Raw genomic sequence first — 13,009 nt, 5'->3', positions numbered from 1 at the left:
AGCCAGTACTTCTGAATTATTTCCCTCACTTGAGAAACCAGCTGTCTTCTGAGTGGAGTGTGTTTTCACAATGCTTATTTATTATTTTGTGTCTTTGCCAAAATATCATTTATTTCCTCACAGTTCAGATAAGTTCAAGACACACACACATAATTAACCCATTGACTTACTAATATTTTTCTCCATAGTTGACCCTATATCTACTATTTAAATTTATGAAAATCAGCATATTTTGTCGTACACACTTTCCTCAAAATTATAATTTTTTTGATAGTAATTCTTTATAAATCTGTCCTTACTATTTATTGAAGTGATGATGGGTAGAGATAATACAGTTTCAGAAATTTTTATTGATATGGTATACCTGTAAAAATACAGGCATGTGCAATGCCAATAGACATTTCTCACACTCATACCGTGTATCACTTTTCTTCTTCCTTGCTTTACATGCTACACAATTTCTGGAGTGCATTTTCTTAATGGGATTGGTGGGGATAAACCTAACAAATCCTGAAAACAATTTCTTATAACTCGCAAAATATCAGAAGAAATCTAGTTTATATACACCATTAAATAGATCAATTTCTCAGCTTCCCAATGGTATATAACAAATCATGCCATCTATTAACAGAGAAAAATAAATGCTGAGAAGAAGCTACAGCTGCTTAGCTTGTCTCACAGCCTGCAATATAACAACAGCCTTGAAACCTGCAACTGGCTGTGAGCCTGCTGATAAGCCAATTGGTTAGGAATACTGAGAACAAAGTAGAGCCAGGTCATTGTTAGTGAGAAATATGAAAGTTCCAAAATCATACCCAACTCAAATTAAGGGATGTAGCACACAGTCACAGTGAAAAAAAAAGCATTATAAGAACCAGCAAGAGAATAATCAACGCAAATTGTGGGTTCCAGTACAAGTGGACATCGTGGTAGGCATCTGACATTTGGTGGGAAGAGACTGGTGGCAAACAGCAGTGCTGAATTTAAGTGTGAGTGTTGGTCACAGAATTTCTCCATATAACTTTCTCCATCATGGGTGGCATGACACATAAGAAGGTTGTCTCCATATTTTGTGATAGACTTTCCAGACTGATTTCAGGATGAGACTCAAGACAGCATATTAATATATAAACTTGTCTTTTCTCCATGGCTTTGCCCGTGTAAGTGTTCAACACATATATTGAATACATCTCCCCCTTTGTACATCCACCTCGTCCTGCCTTTCTGTCCACCTCATCCTCCCACCTGACTCTTCGTTCCCACTCTCTCTGTTCATTCCTCCAACCCCTCTCTCTGAACATATCTTCCTCCCCCTCTGTCTGACTGTATCTTCCTTCCCCTCTCTCTTTTCATCTCCACCTTCCACTCTTCTTTTTCCACCTGCCTACCATTCCTCTACACCTTCTGCCTGCCTCATGCATCTCCCCTTTCTTCCCATTCTCTTTCCACTTCCTCTTTCCCCTCATTCTGTCCATCGCCTCTATCCATCTCAACCTATTCCCAGCCACACTCATCAGCACCTGTAGCCCCTGCAATACGGTTCAGTAAAGCAGGCCAACACTACTTCCAGAACACACCTCTTATTCAGGGCAGCCTATACGTCAGGGCCCAGAAAACCATTTCTTGCCCCTAACATGTACGTTGCCTTGCAAAGCAGGTTGATTTGGCAGGCCAATACTGTTCCCACACAACATGCCTGTTGTGCAGGGCAACCTGTATGCCAAAGGATGGAAAAAACACATTTTTCCTTGCATCTCCACTCCAATTGGAACTAGGTGGCTATAAATCCCACAGTGCTGATACGAGGCCTTCTGTTTCTGTGCCAAATTTGGTTGAAATTGATCCAGGGGTTTGGGAGGAGATCTCTCTCTCTCTCTCTCTCTCTCTCTCTCTCTCTCTCTCTCTCTCTCACTCACACACACACACACACACACACACACACACACACACACACACACACACACACACATTGCTTTATATGGTGGAGGTTCTAGAAAACCACTAGATATTGTATTGTTATCTGTGCAACAAGATTTATTGTCTGCACCAAAACAGAGGAATAAGCTTTTTTCATCAGCAAAGTAATACACACGTGATACATTTCTTGGCAACAAAAATTTTACATGACAATTTTTTTGCAATATATGTACACACATTCATTTAGACTAACGTATTGTTATACAAAAACAACGAAAATTGCACTTCCTTGCTTGTTTCTTCACCCTCCAACAACCCAAAATCAGATATTAGTATACTTCAGCAGAAAGCTTATCATATCAACATTCAGGTTAAAATCAGCAGTCGAGATCACAATAATATTTGTTTATTTGCTGGTTTCAGATTATGTTAAAGCCATCCTCAGTATGATCATGGTATCACAAGAAAACCGAGGAGCTGCCAGCACCAGTGATATGGGGCTGAAAATTCTGAAGATGGCTTTAACATAAGCCAAAACTGGTAAATAAACAAATATTATTGCAATCTCAACTGTTGATTTTAAGCTAAATATAGCACCAGGTCGCTGTACTCCATGGACAATGTTGTCTAAATTTATATCAACATTCAGTGTACCACTTTGTATATGTACGTCGTCATGAAATGCTAGACATCAGTACCTGAAGCTACCTGACTGCCTTTGTGCAATGATGAGGGTAAGCTACCATGAACAGCATAGTGAACACATTATTGTAGCCAAGATGGACATGAAGCCAACACCCACCACATTAGTACAAGTTAATATGGCAACTAGTTATGTAGATGATGAAGAGTTTGAAAACAATGTGTGTTGAGATAAAAGAAACGAGTCAGGTGATTAGGGGAGAGGAAAATTTAATTGTAATGGGATTCTGATAGTATGAAGAGGAGTAGATGGAAAGATCATAGGTAAATGTGGACTGGGGGAAAGGAATGAAAGAGGAAGCCGTCTGGTAGAATTTTGTTCAGAGCATAATTTAATCATGACTAACACTTGGTTTAAGACTCATGAAAGTTGTCTGCGTGAAAGAGACATGGAGGTACCAGATGGTTCCATATTGATTATGTAATGGTAAGACAGAGATTTCAGAACCAGATTTTAAACTGTAAGGTGTTTCCAGGGACAGATGTTGACTGTGACCACAATTTATTGGTTATTATTGTAGCACACAATACAAAAGAATGCTCGGCAGTTACTTGATTATGGAGCCAAACTCAAGACTGCACAGAATATAAAAACAGGAAAGCAAGAGCCATAGGTAATACCAAGGCAGTAGATGTGTTCTAGCCCAGCACAGCATAACATACCTGGTGCGTAAACAAGCAAAGTCCAAACAATGTAGCACATCCAGATTTTGGTTATGGCCTGGTATGATGGCAGTGAAAGCCAGACGAATAAACATCGATTTGATAATCACTGTAGCACCATACACAGCAGCACTGAGTGGCCCAGAAGATGTCTGGTAGTGTTATGTGACTCACAAACACAATCTAGTCCCTAATAGCAGCTTTTATGTAGTTGCTGCACTCACTGCCTGTGAAGAGGATGGTGGCACCTGCTAGCATGAAGCTTGTAAACATAATATTTGTAATCAGCACTGAGTTGAAACACACAATACACTGGCAAGGGCCATAAACAATCTCTGAAGCAGGAGTGTTAGCAAGCCAAGGGCCAGCAACCAACAGGATGCAGACACAGTGTCAGAAAAGGTGTGATCAAGTACACAGGGGCCCAGCACACATATACTACAGTTATGCACTGTAGATAGCTCTAAGAGATGAAATAGTGAAGGTGGCAAAGGATCAAATACATAAAAAAGACAAGGCCCAGTAGAAATCCTTGGATATCATATCACATAATGAATTTAATTGATGAAAGGAGAAGATATAAAAATGCATCAAATGAAGCAAGCAAAAGGGAATACAAACCTCGAAAAAATGAGATTGGAAGGAAATGCAAAATTCCTAAGCAGGAATGGCTAGAGTACAGATGTAAATGTATGGAAGCATGCAGAGTGTTTCCATAAGAGTGTGAAAAATGTAACAGGATGTAGTGAATGCTCGACTGAACAATTTGAGGTAGGGAACCTGGATTCAGAAAAGCCAGCTTAAGGAAATGCGGAAGTAAACTGGGTACAAGTTTACATGTACTGTGCTGTTTATTTACATGGACAATCTTTATTTCCTGCAAGGAAACGATGAAGATGAACCTGATTAGTAGGAAGTATTTCCTGATCGCTGGGTTGGAAGGGGAGGTCCTATTCCATGGCCTGCGAGGTCACCTGAGCTGAATACCCTTCATTATTGCCTGTGATGATATCTAAAGTCACTTGTGTATGAGACCCCAGTGGATACAGAGATGGAATTAGTCACCAGAGTTGTAGCTGCCTGTGATGTGATTTGAAACACAGCAGGAATATTTGTCAGGGTGTGTCAGAATCTTGTTTGCTGATGTCGTGCTTGCATTGAGGTTTATGACCACCAGTTTCAGCACATTTTGTAAGATACAGTACAAATGCTATGCTCATTGTGTCAGTGATGGTATTTGCTGTTAACTGTGACTACTGGAAATAAAAAAGTACACTGTACTGTGATATTATTCCTATTATGTCCCTAAGCTGGCTTCTATGACCCCAGGTTCCCAACCTCAAATTGTTCAGTGGAGCATCCTCTGAGTCCTGTTACATTTTTGCACGTTCTTATGGAAACGACCCTGTATATAACTATGGGAAAAATAGGCATTAGCTATAGGAAAATTACATAGGCCTTTTTAGAAAAGAAAAGCAGCTGTATGAATATCAAGAGCTCAGATGGGAAACCAGTACTAAGCAAAGAAGGGAAAACTGAAAGTCGGACATAGTATATAGAGGGGCTATACAAAGGAAATTAACTTGAAGGCAGTATTGTAGAAAGGTAAGAGGAAGTAGATGAAGATTTAAGAGAAGATATGATACTGTGAGAAGAATTTGATGGAGCGCCGAAACACCAAAGTTGGAATGAGGCCCCTGAAGTTGATGAAATTATGCCAGAACTACTGACAGCCTTGGAAGAGCCAGCCATGATAAAACTATTGTACCTGGTCCACAAGATATATGAGCAGGCAAAATAGCCTCAGACTTCAAGAAGAATGCATTACTTCAAATTCCAAAGAAAGCAGGTTCTGACAAGTGTGAATATTACTGAACTACCAGTTTAAGAACCCATGATTGTAAAATACTAACACAAATGGTTTATAGAAGAATGGAGAAACTGGTAGGAGCTGATCTCGGGGAGGATCAGTTTGGATTGGACAATGTTGGAACACATGAGGCAATACTAACCCTATGACTTATCTTAGAAGGTAGGCTAAGGAAATGTAAAACGACGTTTACTGTTTTTGTAGATTTAGAGAAAGCTTTTGACAGTTATTATTGGAATGCACTCTTTGGAATTATGAAGATAGCAGGGGTAAAATACAGAGAGTGAAAGGTTATTTGCAACTTGTACAGAAACCAGACACTAGTTATAAGAGTCAAGGGACATGAAAGGGAAGCATTGGTTGAGAGGGAATGAGGCAGGGTTGTAGCTTATGCCCAATGTTATTCAATCTGTACATTAAAAACAGTAAAGGAAACCAAAGAAAAATTTGGTGAAGGAATTAAAGTTTAGGAAGAAGAAATAAAAGCTTAAGAGTTTTTCCAATGACATTGTAATTCTGTCAGAGACAGCAAAGAGCAGTTGAATGGAATGGACTATGTCTGGAAAGGAGGACATAAGATAAACCTCAACAAAAGCAAAACAAGTGTAATGGAATGCAGAGGGAATTGGATTCGGAAACGAAATGCTATAAGTAGTAGATGAGTTTTGCTATTTGAGCAACAAAATAACTGATGTTGACCAAAATAGAGAGGATGTAAAATGTAGACTGGCAATGCCAATAAAAGTGTTTAAGAAGAAGAGAAATTTGTTAATATTGAATATAGATTTAAGTGTTGGGAATTCTTTTATGAAGATATTTCCCTGGAGTGTAGGCCTATATGGAAGTGAAATGTGGATGATAAACAGTTGAGACAAGAAGAGAATAGAAGCATTTGAAATGTGGTCCTACAGAAAAATGCTAAAGATTAGATGGGTAGATCACATAACTAATGAGGTACTGAACAGAATTGGGGAGAAAAGAAATTTGTAGCAAAGCCTGACTAGAAGAAGGGATCAGTTGATAGGACACATTCTGAGACATCAAGGGATCACAAATTTAGCACTGGAGGGAAGTGTGGGGCTTAAAAATTGTAGAGGAAGGCCAAGATATGAATACAGTAAGCAGCTTCAAAAGGATGTAGGTTGCAGTAGTTATTTGGAAATTAATAGACTTGCACAGGACAGAGTAACATGGAGAGCTGCATCAAACCAGTCTTTGGACTGAAGACCACAACGACACAATAAGACTACTTTCAAGTTGTACAAAGTGTATCAGGGAGTTTTGCCATTTGAATCTGTAGGTAATCAAGTCATAACTTGCAATTGTGCACGTTTGGACCCCTTTACTAAAGGTGAGTGATCCACTCCTGAACTGATTCTACAGAGTGAGCAGTTGATGACTTAAAAAAAAAAAAAAAAGAAAGAGTAGCTCTTTAGATCAGAAATGTCTCTACAGCATGATGCGTACTGACCATATTTGGGCATATTTGCATGAGCCTGAGGGGTGTATTGCAGCAGCACTGCTGGCAGGCTGGTGTGGGATCTCATCACTCTAAATTCAACAAGGCCAATCCAATGTTGCGAGGTGGATTAGCTTCCTGAAACAGCAAACTCAGCGGTACAGTACATACTAGTGCAGCAACAACAAGGCAGATTTCTGTACTGACAATGCCTATGAGGGTTTAGCATACATGACTGGTAGTGGCACATAAATGCTGCTGACTGTAAGTATGGACATTTTTGTAACAAAATTATTGTTAGTCTCACAGCCCTATCAGCACAATGGGACTGTGCTGGACAAGGTTGCCACATGGACATTGCATTAGAAGTCAGCGTTTCAAGGCCATAGCAGTGAAATAACTCTACGCTCTTAAGTCCCCCCTCCCTCCACCCCCCGCCACCTGACTTAGTGCCATGGTGCTGCTGGTCATCTCAGATCAACTACAGCAGTATGGTTTACTCTTGCGCAGGATGCAGTGGGTTACTCCCCATGCATACGAGCAGTCTTTTGCCAACACAGGATGGGCATCTCATTGTTACGGGCATCCGGTGCCATGATGCAGCTGGGTATATCCCATGGCCATAGCAAATACAGCAGTGTCAAGTGTACACTTTGTTGGTGTAGAAATCACATGGCTGGCTTACTATGTAACGAGGGCACTGGCGCTTGGTAGAGACTCTGTGCCAGCATCGTGGCGTGTGCAAGCAGCCAGCCCAGCAGAATTCAGTGGCCAGCCACCCACTGACACAGTATCAAACAGTGCAGATGCTTCAATAAGGAACTCTTTTTACATTTGCATCTGCCTTCCTGTGGAGCCACCTTGTCTCCCACCATGCTTCCACCACCTGGTCACACCATCTTGGCACTTGGCCATCCTATGCTGCACTGGGGGCACTACAAATGGAATGAAAATTCTAAGGCCACTACCACAGCATCCCACGCAACATGCTAGATTAGTTAGTATGGCACAGACCAGTGCAGTGAGAAATGTCTACTAAACTGCAGAAAAATACAATGGTGGTTTGAAATGTTCTCGGAATAGCATAGAAAAAAATACTTACATCACTGAAACTTTTTTTAATCTTTCAATGTAGTCTCCTTGTGGATTAATGCACTTGGTCCAACAATGTTCCAGTGCCTTGATCCCACCTCGAAAATTAGTTTCCTTCAGGCCTGCAAAATAGTTGTCAACTCTGGCTATCAATTCTTTGTTTGAAGTGAATCTTCATCCATCAAGAAAAATTTTCAGTTTTGGGAAGAGGTGGAAGTCTGATGGAGCCACGTCAGGTCAATAAGGTGGCTGTGGTAACAAGTCATACCTCAGTTCATGTAATTTTGCCATGCTGACGGCACATGTGTGCAGGCGCGCATTGTCTTGATGGAAGATGACTTTCTTCCTTGCTAAACTTGGCCTTTTTTTGCTTACCTTTTGTTGCAATTTGTCCAGGAGGTTAGCATAGTATTCTCCAGTAATTTTTTGCCCAGTGGGGAGATAATCTACAAACAGAATCCCCTTCACATACCAGAATCCTGATACCATGACCTTTCCCACCAAAGGAATTGTCTTTGCTTTCTTTGGTGGTGGAGAATCAGCATGTTTCCATTGCTTTGACTGTTGTTTTTTCTCTGGGGTATAGTCGTGCAACCGAGTTTCATCTGTGGTCACAATGGTCACAAACCAGTGCAAAAAATCTTGTTTGTTTCTCCTAAAACGGGCCAAGCATTGTTCCGATATGTCCATTCTCATGTGTTTTGGATCCAGCATGAAAGGTCATGGCACCCATCCTGCAGATAATTTTTTCATTTAAAATGTGATATACCCTTTCAGGTGACATCTGGCAATCCTCCTTGACCATTTTGTGCACTTTTGCAATGATTTCTGGAGTAGTGACACTTCTTGGCAGACCACTGCGCAGATCATCATCTAAGCTCTCCCAACCAAATTTAAATTCATTTGTCAACTTGGCAACAGTTGAATATGAAGGAGCAGAGTCCCCAGTGTATTCTGGAAATTGGCATGAATGTTCTTTGCTTTCATACCTTTCTTTACGAAGTACTTCATCACTGCTCGAATCTCGATTTTTTTTTTTTTTTTTTTTTTTTTTTTTTTTTTTTTTTTTTTTTTTTTTTGCCATCTTCGCAAATCACTATGCAGGAACAACAACAGAGCCACGTCACTGCCACAGCTCTCTTCCAAGAGCACTGATATGGCACGTGTTTACAGGCAACAGTCCAATGAATATCACGTGAGCAACTCGTTGTGCCAGCACTGACCTCTTGTGGTGATTCCAAGAACTTTTCAAACCACCCTCGTATATTACAGAGAGAGAGAGAGAGAGAGAGAGAGAGAGAGAGAGAGAGAGAGAGAGAGAGAGTGTGTGTGTGTGTGTTTATATATACCATACTCCTATGGGAGCTATTGGCAGCCATAAAAAGAAAGACAAGGATGATAGATAAGTTCTTCAGAACGCTGTGTTAATGAAAAAATACTTCCTCAACATTGCTCGTGCCCTTGAATTTTAAAAGACAACTTGAAAGGAGCAGTCATACCATACCATTTGCCTCTTAATTGCAAAAGAAGGTGCTCTGCAGACCAGGAGCACTCCACAGCTCACTTGGGAGTGAGTGAACTGCAAAGAACTGACTCATAAGAGCTGGTGATCTAGCTCTCCATTCACTGCTTACCACTCCCCTACTGCTCTGATCTCCACACGGGGCAGATTACTTAATGACTCAGGATTCACCCCACTCTTAGCACTCTTGACTCATTCACTGATTCAGCTTTCAGTACTCCTGGGCATTTACTTATCTTCTTGACTCTGCGCTCTTCATTCGAGTTTGACTCATCATAGATATTGTTCATTATAATACGAGGAGTGTTCAATAAGTAATGCAACACATTTTTTTATCAGCCAATTTCAGTTGATGAATGTGGAATTTGTTGTGGGACTTTGTGTAATATTTCCACTTCAGCCCCTATAGTTTCATTAAGTTCCAATAGGTGGCAGTGCTATATGTAGCCTACAAAATGGCGTCTGTAACTTAGGTGCATTCCATGTGGAGAGCTGTGACTGAGTTTATTTTTGTGGAAAGCCAGAATATTGCAGATATTCATAGGTACTTGCAGAATGTCTACAGAGGCCTGCCAGTGAACAAAAGCACAGAGAGTAGTTGTGTGAGGCATCTTATCATCATCACAACTATGTGGCACAAACCTGTCCAATCTCTTGCATGCTGTCCAGCTGCACACGTCTGTGACTCCTGCAATGTTGGAACGTGCAGACACTCTCATTTGAGGTAATCGATGGATTACAATCAAACACTTTGCTGCTGAACTGGACATCTGTGTTGGTAGTGCTGACACACTCGTCCACCAGTTAGGGTACTCAAAGGTGAGTGCCCAATGGAATCATCACAGCCTAACAATAGGCAATAGACAATAAAGAGCAATGAAGAATCGTATGTGCAGAATTGCTTGAGTGTTACAAGGCTGATCGTGACAATTTTTTGTCAAATATCGTCACAGGTGATGAGACATGGGTTTATTACTTCGAACTGGAAACAAAAGGGCAATTCATGCAGTGACTTCAAAGCGCTTCTCCTCCAAAGAAAAAGTTCAAAGCTGCACCCTAAGCCAGTAAAATCATGGTTATAGTCATCTGGAACTCTGAAGGGATTGTTGTGTTGGATTTTCTCCCTTACGGTACAACAATCAACACGGAAATGTGTTGCCCTCATGAAATTGAAGAAATGACTTCACTATGTTTGTATCCACAAAAATGCAAATGAACTACTCTTCCTCCTTGACAACGCAAGGCCCCACTCAATTCTGGACACCTGAGAGAACCTCACAATACTTCAGTGAACTGTTCATCCTCATCCACCCTGCAGTACGGATCTCCATCTTCTGACTTCCATCTGTTTGGAAGGATGCACTCTACAGGAAGCCTTACGATGATGGGGAGGTTATTGATGCCGCAAGGCATTACCTCTGACGTTGACCAGCGGAGTGGAACCATGCATAAGGCCATCACATTGAACATAGATTATGTTGAGAAATAGGGTTTTGTAGCCAAAAGAGTGGGGAATAATATGTTTTGCTGTCTCCATTTTGTTCTATTGTGACCGTGTCTGGATGAAGATTTACAGCCTTCGGGTCACTGTGCAAAGTGTCTACCCATCATTGTCTAGGTCATTCCTTGGGTCTCTTTCCCACGACTTCCAATGTGTATACTGCCTTTGAAATGGTATCATCCTTTGAATGCAGCACATGTCCAGATCATAGCAGATGGCTTTCTCACATTTTCTTCTTGATCGATGTGACCCAAGAACGTTTATTGATAGTATCATTCAAGACATTATCTAGTTGGACATGATCTAATGGAGTGATGCCACCTGCTCATCTAAGCATCTTAGTCTCCATGACCTCCAGTTGTCCTTCTGCCTTTTCTGTAACTGGCCAACATTCAGTGCCATAGAGAGCAACAGGACAGATGACAGTCTGGTAGACCTTTGACTTCAGAAGCCACTAGCCGAAATCTGGATTTGCGTAATAAAATCTAAAAAAAGGACGACTGATTGTTGCACTCTATAATTTATAAGCCACATAACAGTCACTGAGTGCATCCACTTCCCGAATGGAAGCCAATTCATCCAGGCTGCCTGAATCCTTGCATTGACCTTGTCTGTAAGTTGCCCATTGTTAGAGACTGTAGAACCGAGATACATAAATTTTGTTACTATTGGTAGATCCTCTCCATCAACACTCATAGTCCCATCTTCTCACAGATCTTATGTCATGTTATCAGTTTTCTTTTAGCTTGGCCACAGGCCATATTGTACAAGTTCGTCATTCCACTCTTTTATTTAGTGCTGGAGATCAAACATGTTCTCTGCAGCCAACATAACATCATCAGCATAGATAAGTGACCATGATAGTGGCATGTGCAGGTCTGATGTGACAGTGTCCATCACAAGGATAAACTATGGTGGTGATAAGGCCAAGCCTTTGTTGACTCCTACTGTGGTGTGAAAGTTGATTTGAGATATTCTGCATATCTTTTTGTTTAGAATATGTCCAAGGATTTTCATCATGTGGCTCAGTAATTTGATCAGGTGATAATTAGAACACTCAGCAGGATTTCCTTTCCTTTTGAAGACTGGTGCAGTGATACTCCACTGCCAATCTGTTGGTATTGACCTTCTTTGATGATCCAGTTGAAAAGATCCATTAGCCAACCTGCCTGTTGAGAACACCAGAACTCTGCTGGGAGGTCATTGGGGCCAGTGGATTTCCCTCTCTTAATCTCCTTCAAAGCAGCCACAACTTCAGCAGTAATAGTGTCCTTGTCTGGTCCTTAACAGCTGACATGGTTGGTATTGGTGTATGGGGAAATTCGTCAGCAGAAATTCTCTCAAAATAGTTCTGGCAGCGTTCCCTCGCTTTCTTCCTGTCAACCAGCAGCTCACTTATTTTGTTGTTGATGCCAAAAATGTGTTGGATACCTTCCATTTTACGATGTTTTGATTTGACTAGTCAATAAATGTCATGTTCTCCTTCATGTGTGTCTAGTTTCATGTAGAGATTGGAGTGCTTGTCTACTTTAGTGAGTGCAATGCCCTTCTTCGCCTTTCTGCAGGCTTGTTTGTAAGCATTCCAAAGGGATAGTATTTTGTCTGCAAGAAACTCATGGTACAGTTTTTTTCTTCTTGCCTGCAGCATCCTTAACATTGTCATTCCGGAGCCACATATCTTAGCTGATTCTTAGTCGTATTGGTTTCATTGTTCTGAGATTAGAGCATGCAGCTATATGAACGAAAGTTTTCAATGTAGTCCAGATATCTTCAACCGTGGTAATAGGTAGCACCATAATTTCTGTCATAATGTCAGCCTGCTTCTCTTTGAAGCACCACCATTTGTTTTTTGATGTTCAGTTTCTGGCAGAGTACCCTGATATTGGTTTGTTTATTCTAAGCTTACAGATGACTGGTTGGTGCTGCATTGTGACAGTTTCATTGTGACAGTTTCATATGGAACAACTCTCATGTCTTAACACATTTTTGAGGTTCTGATGTCTTACTAGGACATAGTCAATCTGAGTTGTGTTTGATCCACTATAGTATGTGATTAGGTGAGTTTGACATTTTTGGAACCAAGTGTTTGTGATGACCAGGTCATGTGTTTCTGCATAACCGAGGATTTGTTGGCCGTCATCGTTCTTCCCTCTATATCCATGTCCACCATGGGCACCATGATCTTCTTTCCTTTGTCAACATGTCCATTCAGGTCACCAGTGATAATGATGTAGTCTTCTACTGGAACTTGAGCAGTCTTCTCATCAAGCAGTCCACAGCAGG

General features: G+C 41.0%; 1 protein-coding gene across 2 annotated transcripts in view; it reads left to right on the top strand.

The window, feature by feature from the left end:
- The window catches only part of LOC124723064 (histone-lysine N-methyltransferase SMYD3), a 104,663-nt gene that overhangs the window by 13,899 nt on the left and 77,755 nt on the right, over positions 1-13,009 (top strand). The gene's annotated exons all lie outside the window — the stretch shown is intronic.

The sequence above is a fragment of the Schistocerca piceifrons genome, chromosome X, assembly GCF_021461385.2.
Source record: "Schistocerca piceifrons isolate TAMUIC-IGC-003096 chromosome X, iqSchPice1.1, whole genome shotgun sequence".
NCBI classification, from domain to species: Eukaryota; Metazoa; Arthropoda; class Insecta; order Orthoptera; family Acrididae; genus Schistocerca; species Schistocerca piceifrons.
The sequence above is the reverse complement of the archived record's forward strand: the minus strand, read 5'-3'. Positions and strand labels throughout refer to the sequence as shown.